Consider the following 13,968-nt stretch of genomic DNA (forward strand, 5'->3'; position numbering starts at 1 on the left):
GAACTGGAATCTGTGGCCTCTCACTACAGTGTGCAGTCACTCTCAAGACTGATCTCTGGTGGCATCAGAGCAATTAGCTCGGTACCCTGAAGCGGCCCACCGGCAAGAGACGGCCGAACGAGCTGCTCTGGAAATGTCCTAGGAGGTCGCGAGCCTCTTAGCTCCGCTACGTTTCTGGGCGATAACTGAGAGAAGCACTCGCATGAGACCACTGCGCCCTGGAACACCGGCAGGGTTGGCAGATCGATCTCCTGAGGGCACTGAGGAGAGACGGGCACCGTGTAATGCGTACACCGCTCTTCCCCAGAGGGGCCTGCCCTCCGAGGTCCTGAGCCGCAGCATCAGGACTCTTGTAGCTGAAGTCTCCTAAAAACTACGGTCCTCAGACCCACATCGTCTGCTAGGAAGACTAGACCAGAGCCTGCACGGGGCAGGACCCCGTGAAGTACATTTGGCAGGGGCTCCCACACCACCATATGACCTCCTAAGGGAAGCAGTCTCACGAGACTGGCTTCTAGTGCGCCTAGAGCCACTAGCTCGGTGCCCTGAAGCGGTGGACCAGCAGGGGACGACCGTACTAGCTGCTCTAGAGACCTCCCAGGAGGTCGCGAGCCTCTTAGCTCCACTAACAATTTCAGTTGTTGGGCCAAAACTGTGGAATAGCCTTCCTTGTCTTCCTCCGATTAGTTCTTTTAGAATCCACATTTTATTTTATGTCTTTTTAGCAAGGTCTGTACCACACATCGGTCAACTGCTGTTGTTTTTATTGCCCTTTATAAATACATTTGGATTGATTGATTGATTTGGGAAATTAGTCTGAAGAAATGGTGTTAAAATATACCAATATTGATGAATTAGTCTGCAGGAAGTGCAAATCAACAGTATGTTTTTTTTTTTTCCACCATGCTTTTGTACAGTTATGTACGGTGCCCATAAAGTGACTTGTTCGGTTTATTTAGTTTTGTCGTGGGAACGTCATATTAACTCGTGGGAACGTCATATTATGTCGTGGCCACGAGAGGATTTTGTCGAGGTAATGACATCCTTATGTCGTGGCCTCGAGATGCTATGTTGAGGGAAGAACATCCATTTCTCGTGGCCACGACTTCTTATGTTGAGGGAACGACATGTTTTTCTTGTGGCCATGAGTTTAATGCGTAAACAAACCTGCGTGACCATAGCAACCCTGTATTATCAGAGATGGAATCATTAATATTTTATTTTGAAATAAGAAAATATTATATTATTTATAAATATAAATTTTATGCATTTACATTTTATGCATTTATGACATTTTATGTTAATGTCGAGCATTTACAGTATGCTATTATTTACAAAAGTATTCAGAACATTAAGTAAGGAATTTGAAATTGAAGCAAAAAAATGAATATAAACTAAATAAAAAATATAACTAATAATAATAGGCTAATAATAATAATAATGTACACATATTATGGGGGAAAGACTATAAGTTAATGGACTAACAAGACTGTGGGATGGATAAAACAAGTTTTTATATTTTATTATGCACTTTATGTAATATTTATTTATGATAAACTTCATTTGAATGCTGACGATGGCATGTTATACAGCCCGGTAGCCAAAGCATACGGTTAATATAATAATAACTTAATTCAAAATAAAATATGAATGAATCCATCTCTGATAATACAGGGTTGCTATGGTCACGCAGGTTTGTTTACGCATTAAACTTGTGGCCACAAGAAAAAGAGGGGAAGTCATGGCCTAATGGTTAGAGGGTTGGACTCCCAATCGAAGGGTTGTGGGTTCTAGTCTCGGGCTGGACGGAATTGTGGGTGGGGGGGAGTGCATGTACAGTGCTCTCTCCTCCTTCAATACCACGACTTAGGTGCCCTTGAGCAAGGCATCGAACCCCCAACTGCTCCCCGGGCGCCATAAATGACTGCCCACTGCTCCGGGTGTGTGTTCACTGCTCTGTGTGTGTGCATTTCGGATGGGTTAAATGCAGAGCACAAATTCTGAGTATGGGTCACCATACTTGGCTGAATGTCACTTCACTTTCAAAAACATGTCGTTCCCTCAACATAAGAAGTCGTGGCCACAAGAAATGGATATTGTTTTCTCAACATAGCATCTCGAGGCCACGACATAAGGATGTCGTTACCTCGACAAAATGATCTGGTGACAACAACATAATATGACGTTCCCACGAGTTAATAAGACGTTCCCACTAGTTATTATCTCGTGGCCACGACATATTATCGCGTTCCCACTAGTTATTATCTCGTGGCCATGACAAAACTAAGTAAACCGAACAAGTAACTTTACGGCACCGTATTTATGGTTACGAAGTCTTTCTGTATATCCATACACTCTTTTGAGTGGGATTTATTTTATCCAAAACAGAGAAAACACAAAATAAACAAAGTTAAAAATTAATTTGATGGATTGCGTTATTTATTTATTTTCAAAATTTAGGGATTTGGGGCCCCAGGCAAAATATGTGAATAGGGCCTTATGTGTTTGCACACATTTACAAATTTAGCCTTGAGGTTCCTTTTTTTGTTGTGATGCTTGCTGCTGCATAATGTGTGCTTCACAGTTGTGTGCCATGTTTCTACATTCATCATGTACATGTTATAATGGCTTTCTTTCATGTTGTAGACCATGAAATAGCAATTGATTTACAGTTTTTACAAAAACTAAATAAATCATAAAATTATAAACTTCACAATTGAGCCTTTTAACCATTCAAGAGAGTCGGAAGTATAAATTCTGATATTAATTTAAAATATGGTTAAGCGGGTGGATTTTCACATTGGTCTGAACAAAAACTGCAGATGGAATTATTGGAAATGTACATTGATTCTCTTCCAGCAGGAAATGCTTTTGGAACATCAGAATCACTGCGGTTTCCCCGGTAACAACCATAAACCAAGCAATGCAGTGCTCATAAACTTTCCTTCATCAGATAAAACGAAAATTCCATGGAAAGTTTTCTAATGACAGTCAGTTCCCTTCAGAGATTCGTTCATGTAAAAACTTGAATCAGTGAGAATGAGAAAAGTGGGGAAAATATAGCCTATATTGAGGAGGAAAGTCCACTGATGACTGTGATTGTCACAACACGCACACACAGGGATAACAGGAATGAAGGTGCGAGGAGGTTAAGAGTAAACTAACACAGTCTTTAAAATGGAATACAGGGAACATCAACACTGGAAATAGCAAGGAACACATCAAAATAACGACAAGTAGACCCAACAGAGATAGAATGCAAAAGCACAGACTTATATAAAATGAATAATTAATAAACACAGGTGACAGGAATCATAATAAAACTGTACGGGAACCAAATAAGGAAACACATGAAGGCACATGAGGAGCAAAACACACACAAGGCTGTCTTACTCTAAACTTTAAAATACACTTATTTTAGTTATTTTATCTATAAATTTGAAAAGGAAATTATACATTTACACACCTAAAGATTTTATCAACCAACCACGTAATTGTGTATGTGTCCTCTACTTGGGTTAAGTAAGCAGCATTTAAAACAATAAACATATAATGCGCACTGTTGCTCAGTATTTAATTACAACATCAGATACATGATATTTTAATTTGCTACAAGCAGAATACTCAAGATGTGTGTTCAACTCGGACACACAGACAGTTGTAGTGGTGATAAACACCGTAAACTGTGTGTCCGCGCTTAATGCGCATCTCTTAGATAAAAATCATTTCAGGGGGCCCTTGGGATTTGGGGGCCCAAGGCTGTTGTCTACCTTTGCATAATGAGTCAGTCCACCTACATTAGTAATTATTGTGAGTTATTTTGGATACAATAATCATGTATATGTAGGGCTATCAGTTGATTAAAATTTCTAATCGATTTAATTTAAGGCTGGATTTGTGAAAGAGCCCCCACCCTGCAAGTGGCGCCTTGTGCGAGGATGCAATCGACGCCGGGGTTTTCCACGAGGTTGAGGGCCCGATTTGTCTGGATCGGTCCGATGAAAGTCAACAATAAGTGAAGGGTCCAGTATATAATCTAAGTTGACGAACGACCTCTCTTCTGGACTGAACACCTCCCAGTCCACAGGGTATTGCAGAGTTCTGCCCCGGCATCTGGAATCTAGCAGTTAATGCACTTGGTAAGCCTCCCTGGTTTCCAGCCCCATCTAGGTTCTCCTCTCCTCTCGTACCATCAGCGGGCTTAAACAGGGAGACACAAAACGTGGATGAGATATTGTAATTGAGTAGAAGAGATAAAAAATACAACGTTATATAATGTAGTTAAAGGGGTAGTTGACAGCTTTTTTCTAGGTTTGATTGTGTTTATGGGGTGCAGTTTAATGTGTTCTCGCTTCGCTTTTTTTTTCGCATAATTTACCTTTATTACCAATCTGTCCCTTCTTTGACAAACGCCTCGATCATTTCCTGTTATTATGAAGATCCTCCCTCAGAAATACACGATGGGCTGAGATTGGTCAGCTGGCTCAATGTGTTGTGATTTGCTAAACTGCCTCTTTGTTAGGGACAGATACAATAAACAGATGGAAATTAAACAACAGTCATTCCATGCATGTACCATAGTGCTTGTAGAAAAAGCTAATTTGCAACACTTGGGGCCAATTCAGAACTGCCTGTACCTTGGTGGCCCCTCTGGACATTCAATGTAACCCTGGAACGAGACAGAAGTTTGATGGTATTTACACTTTTCCACCTTGGTATAGAGCTGGTGCTTGATTAATCTTTGCAGCATGGAGCGAACATGTCTTACATAATCTTCAAGAGAATTAGAGTGTATGAGAATGTCGACAATATAAACTATGACACACTGATTCATCATGTTTCTGAAAACTTTGTTGATGAAGGCCTGGAACACAGAAGGACTATTGACTATATGCCCGAATGGCATAACCAAGTATTGGTAGAGGCCAGTAGGATGTAGGCACTGTGTAGGTCAAATTTGGTGAAGTATTTAGCAGAGCAGAGTTATTAAAAAGCTGCAGGTACTAGAGGCAGTGGGTAATGGAACTTGACAGTAATATCATTGAGGCCACGATAATTAATACATGGATGTAAACCACCATCTTTCTTACTCACAAAGAAGAAGCCTGCTGATGCTGGAGAAGTGGACAGCCAGATGAATCCTTCGACCAATTCCTCTTCGATATAAGCTTTCATGGCATTAGATTTAGGTTGGGACAGCAAAAATATTTGGCCTCTGGGGGCATGGTTCCTGGTAGCAGGTTTATGGCACAATCATTATCATGGTGAGTAGATAATTATGATAAACATAATGAAAATATCATGTATCAGACACTTTGACTTTACTGAACGCCTCTGTCAAATCATGATATATTGGAGGGAGCTCAGAGAAGATAGGTGGACCTTCCTCGATAGAAATGTTGGTGTTTTGGTTAAGGGAAAGGGTGTGCATGCAGTTGAGCAGACAAAAAAATAAGACCAGTGGATAAATTTTTTTTTTTTTCTTACCAGCTGATTTGGTTGTTTCTAGAACTAGGGGAAACATAGTATTACTGTGTTCTGTGGTGAGTTTATTAGGAACAAATGGATGGTTTCCTTATGCAAAGCTCAAATCTGAAGAGAAAGCTCTCCTGTGGTGTGGTGAATATGGCCCATTCACAGGGGGCGCCTATCTTGTGCTGCCACTGCCAACACAGCGTCACACATGATTAGAGGAATGTCTTAAGATCTTGCAAAATTAGCATCGATAAGATTTGTGCCTGCCCCGGGAATCTATCATAGGTGTAGTATTAACTGAGATACTATACCATTTACAATGCATAAAGTATGGAAGTGTGAACTCACTACAGAGGGGTTACTTTGGGCAGGACGAGTTGGGCACAATGCTCGTAAATGACCAGGCTGACCACAGAGGAGACAGCGTTTCTGATGTATGCAATGCTCTTTTTCTTCAGGTGAGAGACGTGTATAGCCAATCTGCATGGGCTCGGGATCAGCGAGCATGGAAGAATCCCTGGTTGGGCATCTTAAATTAATTAAATTATCAATACGGATGGCCAGCTTGATAAAAAGATCCAAATTCCTCCCCTCGTCATGACAATCAAGCTCTGATTGATGTTCCAGATTTAATAATTTTCAAAACAACAATTTAAGAGTGTCATCCACCCAGCTGCAAATGTGCGGAAAGTTAGTGCATAATCTGCAGCCATGATTTTTCCATGACAGAGAACTGACAACTGCTCACCAGCTGCTTTGCCTCCCTCAGGATTCTCAAAAATCTCACTAAATCTTTGGAAGAAGTTGTCAAATGTTGAGAAGTTCGATCGACCATCGTTCCAGACAGGTGTCGCCCATTCTTATGCTTTCCCAGTTAACAGTGAGCAAACAAAGGGAATATGGCTTTTATCAGTGGGATATAATGTGGGTTGTTGTACTACAAACAGTGAGCATTGAAGTAAAAAGCCCTTAAATTTGACTGGAGATCCATCAAATTTCTCAGGATAGGCCAGTCAAGGGCTGGTCGTAGTCATCATTGTAGAAGTGTTCGTTAAAGGGGGGGTGAAATGCTTGTTTTCACTCAATATCCTGTTAATCTTGAGTACCTATAGAGTAGTACTGCATCCTTCATAACTCCAAAAAGTCTTTAGTTTTATTATATTCATAAGAGAAAGATAGTCTGTACCGATTTTTCCCAGAAAAACACGACCGACTGGAGGCGTGACGTGTGGGCGGAGCTAAAGAATCACGAGCGCCAGTAGGCTTTTGAGTTTAGAGCGTTTGGAAGCTGTGACACCGTGAGGACAAAACCAACCAAAACAAACCATGGATAACAGTCAGATTCAGAGTATATTTATGATCCAGAATCAGATCCCGAGGCTGAAACTGAACGAGAGCAGCAGCAGCAACAACTCGCTCCGAGCGGGGCTCGAACCCGGGTCTCGAACCCGGGTCTCGGCATGGGAGGGGACACACTAACAAGGAGGCAGAGATATTTGAAGCAGTTTTACTCACCGCCTGCGGTTCCAACACACGATCGTGACCCTTTTTCGTTGGGATTGCATCATCCTTAAGAAATAAACGATACGCAAATCCATCGTCAAACTGGGCCATGTTTGTAAAACAAGCATCTTCGAAATGCAGGGAACAAACACAAACACTTGCACAACTCCGTTGATGCTCTCTAAAAATAAACTCCATCCACTGGTCCCTTAATGCTGTTTTTTTTTTGGTAATCTGTGCAGGGTTGTCTTGCCCTGGCAACCAAAAACACACGTCTTTTGTGACATTTCGCGATGCTCTCGCTCTGATCACTGAATGCCTCTACTCTCAGTGCTCTGCTATACGGGAGCCCGCGCTCTTCCGGCAGACGTGTCCTAGGACCCATATAAGGAAATTCCGCTCCATCTAACGTCACACAGAGCCATACTCAAAAAAAAACTTTCCGAAACTTGTGACAAACCGGAAGGAGTATTTTTGGAACAGAAATACTCCTTCAAACGTACAACTTAATTTTTGAAACTTTGTCCATGTTTAGCATGGGAATCCAACTCTTTAACACTGTAAAAAACTCAGTATGCATGAAATAGCATTTCACCCCCCCTTTAAAGGAGTAGCCGGTGTTTAGTTTACTTCTGGAGCAGGGAGTAAAAACCCTGCAATGCTTTGACCAACTCCTCTGTAAGTGAGATCAAATGGTTCAGTTGTTACTGATGGGCTGCAAGGATGTTAGCTTGTGCTGAGACTTCAGACGACAGTCAATATATTTGTGACAGTTACCAACATTCTTCATTATTTTCGAAGACACTTTAGTACAGGGACCAATTCTCACTATTAACTAGTTGCTAATTAACATGTCTATTATTAAACATATTGGATGTTTATTATTACTTATAAAACACATATTCTGCATGACCATATTCTACATCCTTATCAATATCTAAACTTAACAACTGCCTTAATAACTATCAATAAGTAGCAAACTATGTCGTTATTGGAGCAAAATTTGTAGTTAATGGTTTGTTAATAGTGAGAATTGGACCTTAGAATATCACCTCCATATCATCCACAGTTCAGTCTTGCACAGAGGCCTCTACCTCTTCAACGCAGGGGCGTGCAGCCCAAGCTTATAATTGGCCGCCTCTGTCGCCAATCACAGCCCTGCCGAACGCTACTGCCAATTCAGTGGAACTCAGCTAGCGCTTGGCAGTACTGGCTATCAAACTCAGCCCCGCTGACAGCTCCTTCTAGCTCTGAGGCTGCAGCCCACGCAAGCGCCCAGCTGCTAGGGTTTCCGAACACAGCCCCACCGCTGGCCTCCTCCAGCATGGAACCCATGACGCAAGGAAGCCTCCCCAAGTGACTCATAACATCCTCACCCAGATACTATCAGTTGCGGAAGTCGATCTCTCGTCTCTTCTATCCCTCCTGCCCAATCTCCATTCAAACCTCCAAATAGATTGTGGGGATTTTTCAGTCACGTTAAAAAAAAACCAACCCCCTTTAATCTCAATTACTTTCTTTTTCCGAGTTCCCAATCACATTTAGTTATTTCACCGAGATTATCTGTTCAGCCTTCCCTCACAGGCAACTCGAACTTAACGACTATTTGTCAATTATATTCAAGCTCATGTTGTCCTATGGAGTGGTCCATTTTTACAGATACCACAAACTTTTTTCCAGTTCCCTTACTGGGGCACACTCGACCCAGATCCCAGTCCCAGACAGGCAGGGTATTTTTAGGATGCAGGAACATTTCCTGCGCAGTTTGCAGGTCAGTCACCCACTCCACAACTACCTGCCCACAAATTAATCATAGCATACCCCAATGCACCGATACTTCCTTGATGAAATCCACCAATTATTTCCAAGATCTACGACTAAAGGAAACTCATGTCCAGCCCCACCAGAAGCAGATAACAGGCAGCCGTGCCTCTCTTTCAACAACGAGAGATGCCCCAGACTTTGCTGCCGCTTCCTGCACATCTGCAAATTATGTGGCGGAGCTCATGCCCACATTGTTTGTCCAATGTTTAAAGCCATGAATAAAAAAATAATAATAATTAAAAAAAATATATATATATATATATATATATATATCAACTCCAGTCAATATTTATCACTCACCGTCCAGACAAAGAATTTACTAATTACCTCTTATATGGCCTCAGACACTATTTTAACCCCGTCCTTGATTGTGCAATTTCTCAAAACATGGTCTGCCATAATCTCCTATCCGCTCACGCCGAGACCGACGTAGTAGATAAACTTCCCAAAAAAGAAGTCAAGTCAGGCCCAATCGGAGTGGCTACTAGAAAATGTTCAGGTAAGAAACGCTTAATAGTCGATTCACCACATAATTCCACAGTCCCAAGCAATACTAGCTTGATCCCTCTTGATGAATTTTCCCTCAAGTACAAAGACATAGACCAGGCAGTCGAACTGATTAAAATTGCGGGTCGAGGAGCCTGGATTGAAAAAATAGACATCACTTCAAAGTAGTTTGCTGTCCGTTTAACCTTTGGATGCAAAAGCAGTATACATGCAATAATTATGCAATTCCCCACATTATTCACCTCCTAGATGACTTTCTGGTCATTTAACCTCCGAACACAATCCCAGTTGCTCATCTCCTTATGGTCCAAAAAGTTTTTTCTTAGCTTGGGATCCCCATTGCTCAGGAAAAAAACATGGGTCCCGGTACATCTATCGAGTTCCTCGTTATCAACCTAGACTTGGCTAAATTTCAGCTCTCCTTGCTCAAGGAGAAGATAGATAGAATAGTCATCATCTCCTCTACCCAGCTCGGCAGCTCAAGCTCTTCTAATCACAAACTCCTTTCTCTGCTTTTGGTTCACGCTAGAGGCCCTCATTACCTTATCTCTCGCATGCCGCAACAAACTTAAATGAAGGATAATGTTCCTTAAACAATAGAATGGGCTTTCCCTTTTCTACAACAATTTCGTTTCATCTCCCATCGACATACAACTATTTACAGAGGCAGCTCCCTCAATCGGTTTCTGAGGTTTTTACCAAGGACGCTGGTTTGTGTCTACATGGCATCCCCAGCTGCAGGACTCAGTTCTCAGGTCTTTTCGAGCTCTACCCACTCATATGTGCAGCCTTTCTGTAGGGAAACAAATGGGCATCTAAATGCATCTTAGTGCACTGCAACAACGAAGCAGTCGCTCAGTCCATGAATAAAGGCCGTTCTTACTCTGCTGCCCTCATGCCTCTCCTCAGATGATTAATATGGATCGCAGCATGCAAAAAATGTATAATAAAAGCCAAGCACGTTCCAGGTTCAGAAAACCAAATCGATGACGCTTTCTGTTTCAGAAATTCAGGATGCTGGCTCCAGAGGCGGACCAATTCCCCACTCAAGTTCCTCTCTATTCAGAATTAATATTCCTGTAACCAACCCTCTAAAACCACTTCTCGATGCATCGCTCAACACCATTCTCCAGGCAGTTTCTCCCAGAACCCTCCAGTCATACGTAACTACTTGGAGATTCTTCAAGGCATTCCACCTCACATACAACACTCAGCTTCCGGATTTTTTCCTGCTTCCAGTTACTTCCTTTATTTCCTTTCTCCATGGCTTAAAGGGTTTCCAAGTTGGGTCCATCAAAGGATATCTGAGCGGAGTTCAGTGTTTCCATAAACTGATGTTCGGCTCTCCCTTACCCAAAATAAGCAATTCACAAACCTCCCACCTGATCAAAGGGATCCAGCATTCCCAGCCCACCCATCCTGAGACTAGACAACCCATAACGATTGATATCCTCACAAAATGCATCCACACCCTCCGCACTAATTACCAGCCCCTCAGTATAGCCCACAAACTCGACAACCATGTTCATCCTAGCGTTTTTTGCTTTTCTCAGATGTTCAGAGCTCACAATTTCTGCTAATTTCAATCAAAAAAACAAAATGTGTCCTGCAATTATCGGGTATCTCGGCAAAGAATTTCTCCTCACATTCTTTCCGTATCGGAGCAGCAACTTCAGCAGCCCAAAAAGGGCTCTCCAAGCAGCAAATCCAAACTCTTGGAAGATGGTCTTCAGAAGCATACCAAAGCTACATCAGAACCAATCAGTTCCACATAAAGAAAGACCACCAAACTGAACGTTTGCGGGAGCCTCCAAGCAAAAAAGCCTTTATTGCCCCTTTTATGGTTGACAATACTTACCCATCTGGTGCCGCGAGTATTCCGCTCCCACCAGATGCCGGAGTGAGCCTCACGGCTAGAAACTCTAACCTTCTATATTTCATGGCCAGAAGGCTTACACATTTGATACCGTGGGCTCCCATCAAACGTCATCAAGAGCCTCCCAGTTACTCAGCTTCAACTTTCCTCTTTTATGGTCGGCGAGACTTACCCATCTGGTGCCGTTAGTATTGAACTCCCACCAGATGTTTGCGAGAGCCTCCCGGCCAGACATCTATACCTTTCTATTCTACAGCCAGCAAGGCTTACCCGTTCGATGCAGTGTGCTCCCATCGTACATCAGCGAGAGCCTCCAGGCTAGATAACCTTACCTTTTCCTTCCTATGGCCGGCGAGACTTACCCATTCAATGCATGTGTTCCCATCGGATGCCAGTGAGTGCCTCCCGGCCACACAACTTTACCTTTCCTTCTTTGCCCAGACAGGTTTACCCATTTGATGGTGTGAGTAGGAAGCTCCCATCGGATGTTGGCGAGGACCTCCTGGCTAGTCAAACTTACCTTTTCCATCCTTCGGCCAGAGAGGCTTATCCATTTGATGCATGTGTTCCCATTCGATACCGATGAGATCCTCCTGTCCAGACAACCTTTCCTTTCATTTTTACAGCTGCCAAGCTGACCTATCCATTAGGCGAAAATCCAGCTCCCTTGGGAGGCCGGTGATAACCTCCTTTTCCATTCTACCGTCATTGAGGCTTTCCTGTCCGATGTCGTGAGTACAAGCTCCCATTGGATGTCGGCGAGAGCCTCATGGCCACCCAAACTTACCTCTTCCATCCTACGGCCTGCGACACTGACCCAGCAGATACAGCAAGCATGAGGTTCCTGGTAGATGCTGGTGAGAGCCTCCTGGCCACACAAATTTACCTTTCCATCTTACATCCGGAGAGGCTTACCCATTCAATGCCATGAGTACAAGCTCTTGTTGGACGTCAGTGAGAGTTTTCTTTTCCTTTACCCGTCTGGTGAGGCTTACCCGTCTAATGTGTGTTCTCCCGTCAGATGTCGGCAAGAGTTCTCCTGGTCAGGTTTCATACTTGCAGCACACAAGAAAGTCTCATCAATCTGATGCCATGAGTATTGATCTCCCGTCGGAAGTCACAAAAGTCTCCTTGTCGGTCAGCCCTTTTTATCTGCCAAACTGAGACGTCCGTCGTCCTGAGTCTTAATCTTCAGTCAGAGGCTTCATGGGCGCAATCGGTCAGCCATTTGCCTTTCGTCCTCTGAATAACAGGGGCTGATCAGCCAGTAGGGCCCATACGCCGACACCGTGACCTATTCCAGTCGAGGCAACTCGGGCCCTCCTGGACAGGCTATACAACCACGCTGCTCCTCCTCATTGGCCGGTAGGGCTCACCGTTCCAACGCTGTGAGCTCCTGTTGAGCATTGGCTCGAGCCCTACCGACCGGGAACCCCTAACCATATAGTATAGTACCTGCAGCTGGTAGAGCCTACCCTTCCAATGCTTAATTCCCTCCCACTGAAGTACATAGGCTCTTCCAGCCTGCCAAATCAGCCCCCACCAGTGCTATTTTTAGGGGGCGTTCTTAATCTGGCGGCTGTCCTTTGTTCATTTGATTTTGGGGGGGTACTCTAGGTTTGGGCCATTCCCAAGCTTGTATCCCTTCCCCTGAAAGCACGGCAAATATGCATACCATACCTCAGCTAATTATATGTAAGCGTGAACTCTTGAAATTATGTTTAGGTAACAAGGTTTGGGAGGAGCATGTCAGATACTTAGCCTAATCAACACCGGTGGACCACAATCAAGTAATCAATACCATAGTATAAATACCTCTGACTTACCTGTATCCATTGAGGGTTTATCAGCATCCCTCCTCCACCCTATCTCCTCACTTCGAGTTCATTTTACAACTAGATGGGGATGGGGAAGGCGGGGGAAAGGGGGGGGGGGGGGTTCTCTAGGTTTGGGCTACTCTAAAAAGGAAACTTAGGGCCCGGGATCTTGTGCAGCGCCCCTGTAACCATTGCTAACAAGAACACAATGATTGGAAGTGTTTCTTCCCTCCTTTTATAGCAACTAGTCTGCTCTTTCTTTATCTATTTAGTATGATAGTGATTTTACCTAACTAGTGCTCATTCACAGTTTCACATGTGTTGCTGATATGATTAGTCAATCAATGTTAGCTGGTAATTTTGTGTTAGATAAAAAAAAAAATCTGTGACATTTTTACTTTACTTTATTTTAGTAATTTTCTTTTGTGAAAGCAAATTTTTGGCCAATGAAGCAAATAGCAATGAATTAAAATGCATCTGATTACTCTACACCATAATTTAGAAACAATGTGAATAAACACCACAACAGCTACAAAAGTGGCAAACTTTGCAAAACACAAAACGTATGTCACTGCCAAAACTCTTGGCCATGACTGTACTGTATAAGTTATTGATTCATTCATTCATTAATTTGTTCATTTAATCTGACTAAAGACCTTTAGTATGGTGATGCTATTTACCACAGAATATCATCACCTTTACACAAAGAACTGCTTGGATCCAGCCCTCAAGATAAGTTTGACTGTCAAACAGTCAGGCTAAACCAACATTATAAATGCCTGAAGTATGTCAAATGAATGTAGAACTTCTTTTTAGAACTTCTCTTTAGTGCTTGGTAATGGTTTTGTTGACAGTAGCAATATGCTGTGGATTGAGCATTTTGTAGGATTGCGTCAAATAAGTACTTGTTTGCATCCACAAAGGAAAATAAAGCTTTTCTTTCTGTGTAATCCTCCATTCCAGCCT

Source organism: Carassius auratus, chromosome 37 (genome assembly GCF_003368295.1).
Source record: "Carassius auratus strain Wakin chromosome 37, ASM336829v1, whole genome shotgun sequence".
Lineage (NCBI taxonomy): Eukaryota > Metazoa > Chordata > Actinopteri > Cypriniformes > Cyprinidae > Carassius > Carassius auratus.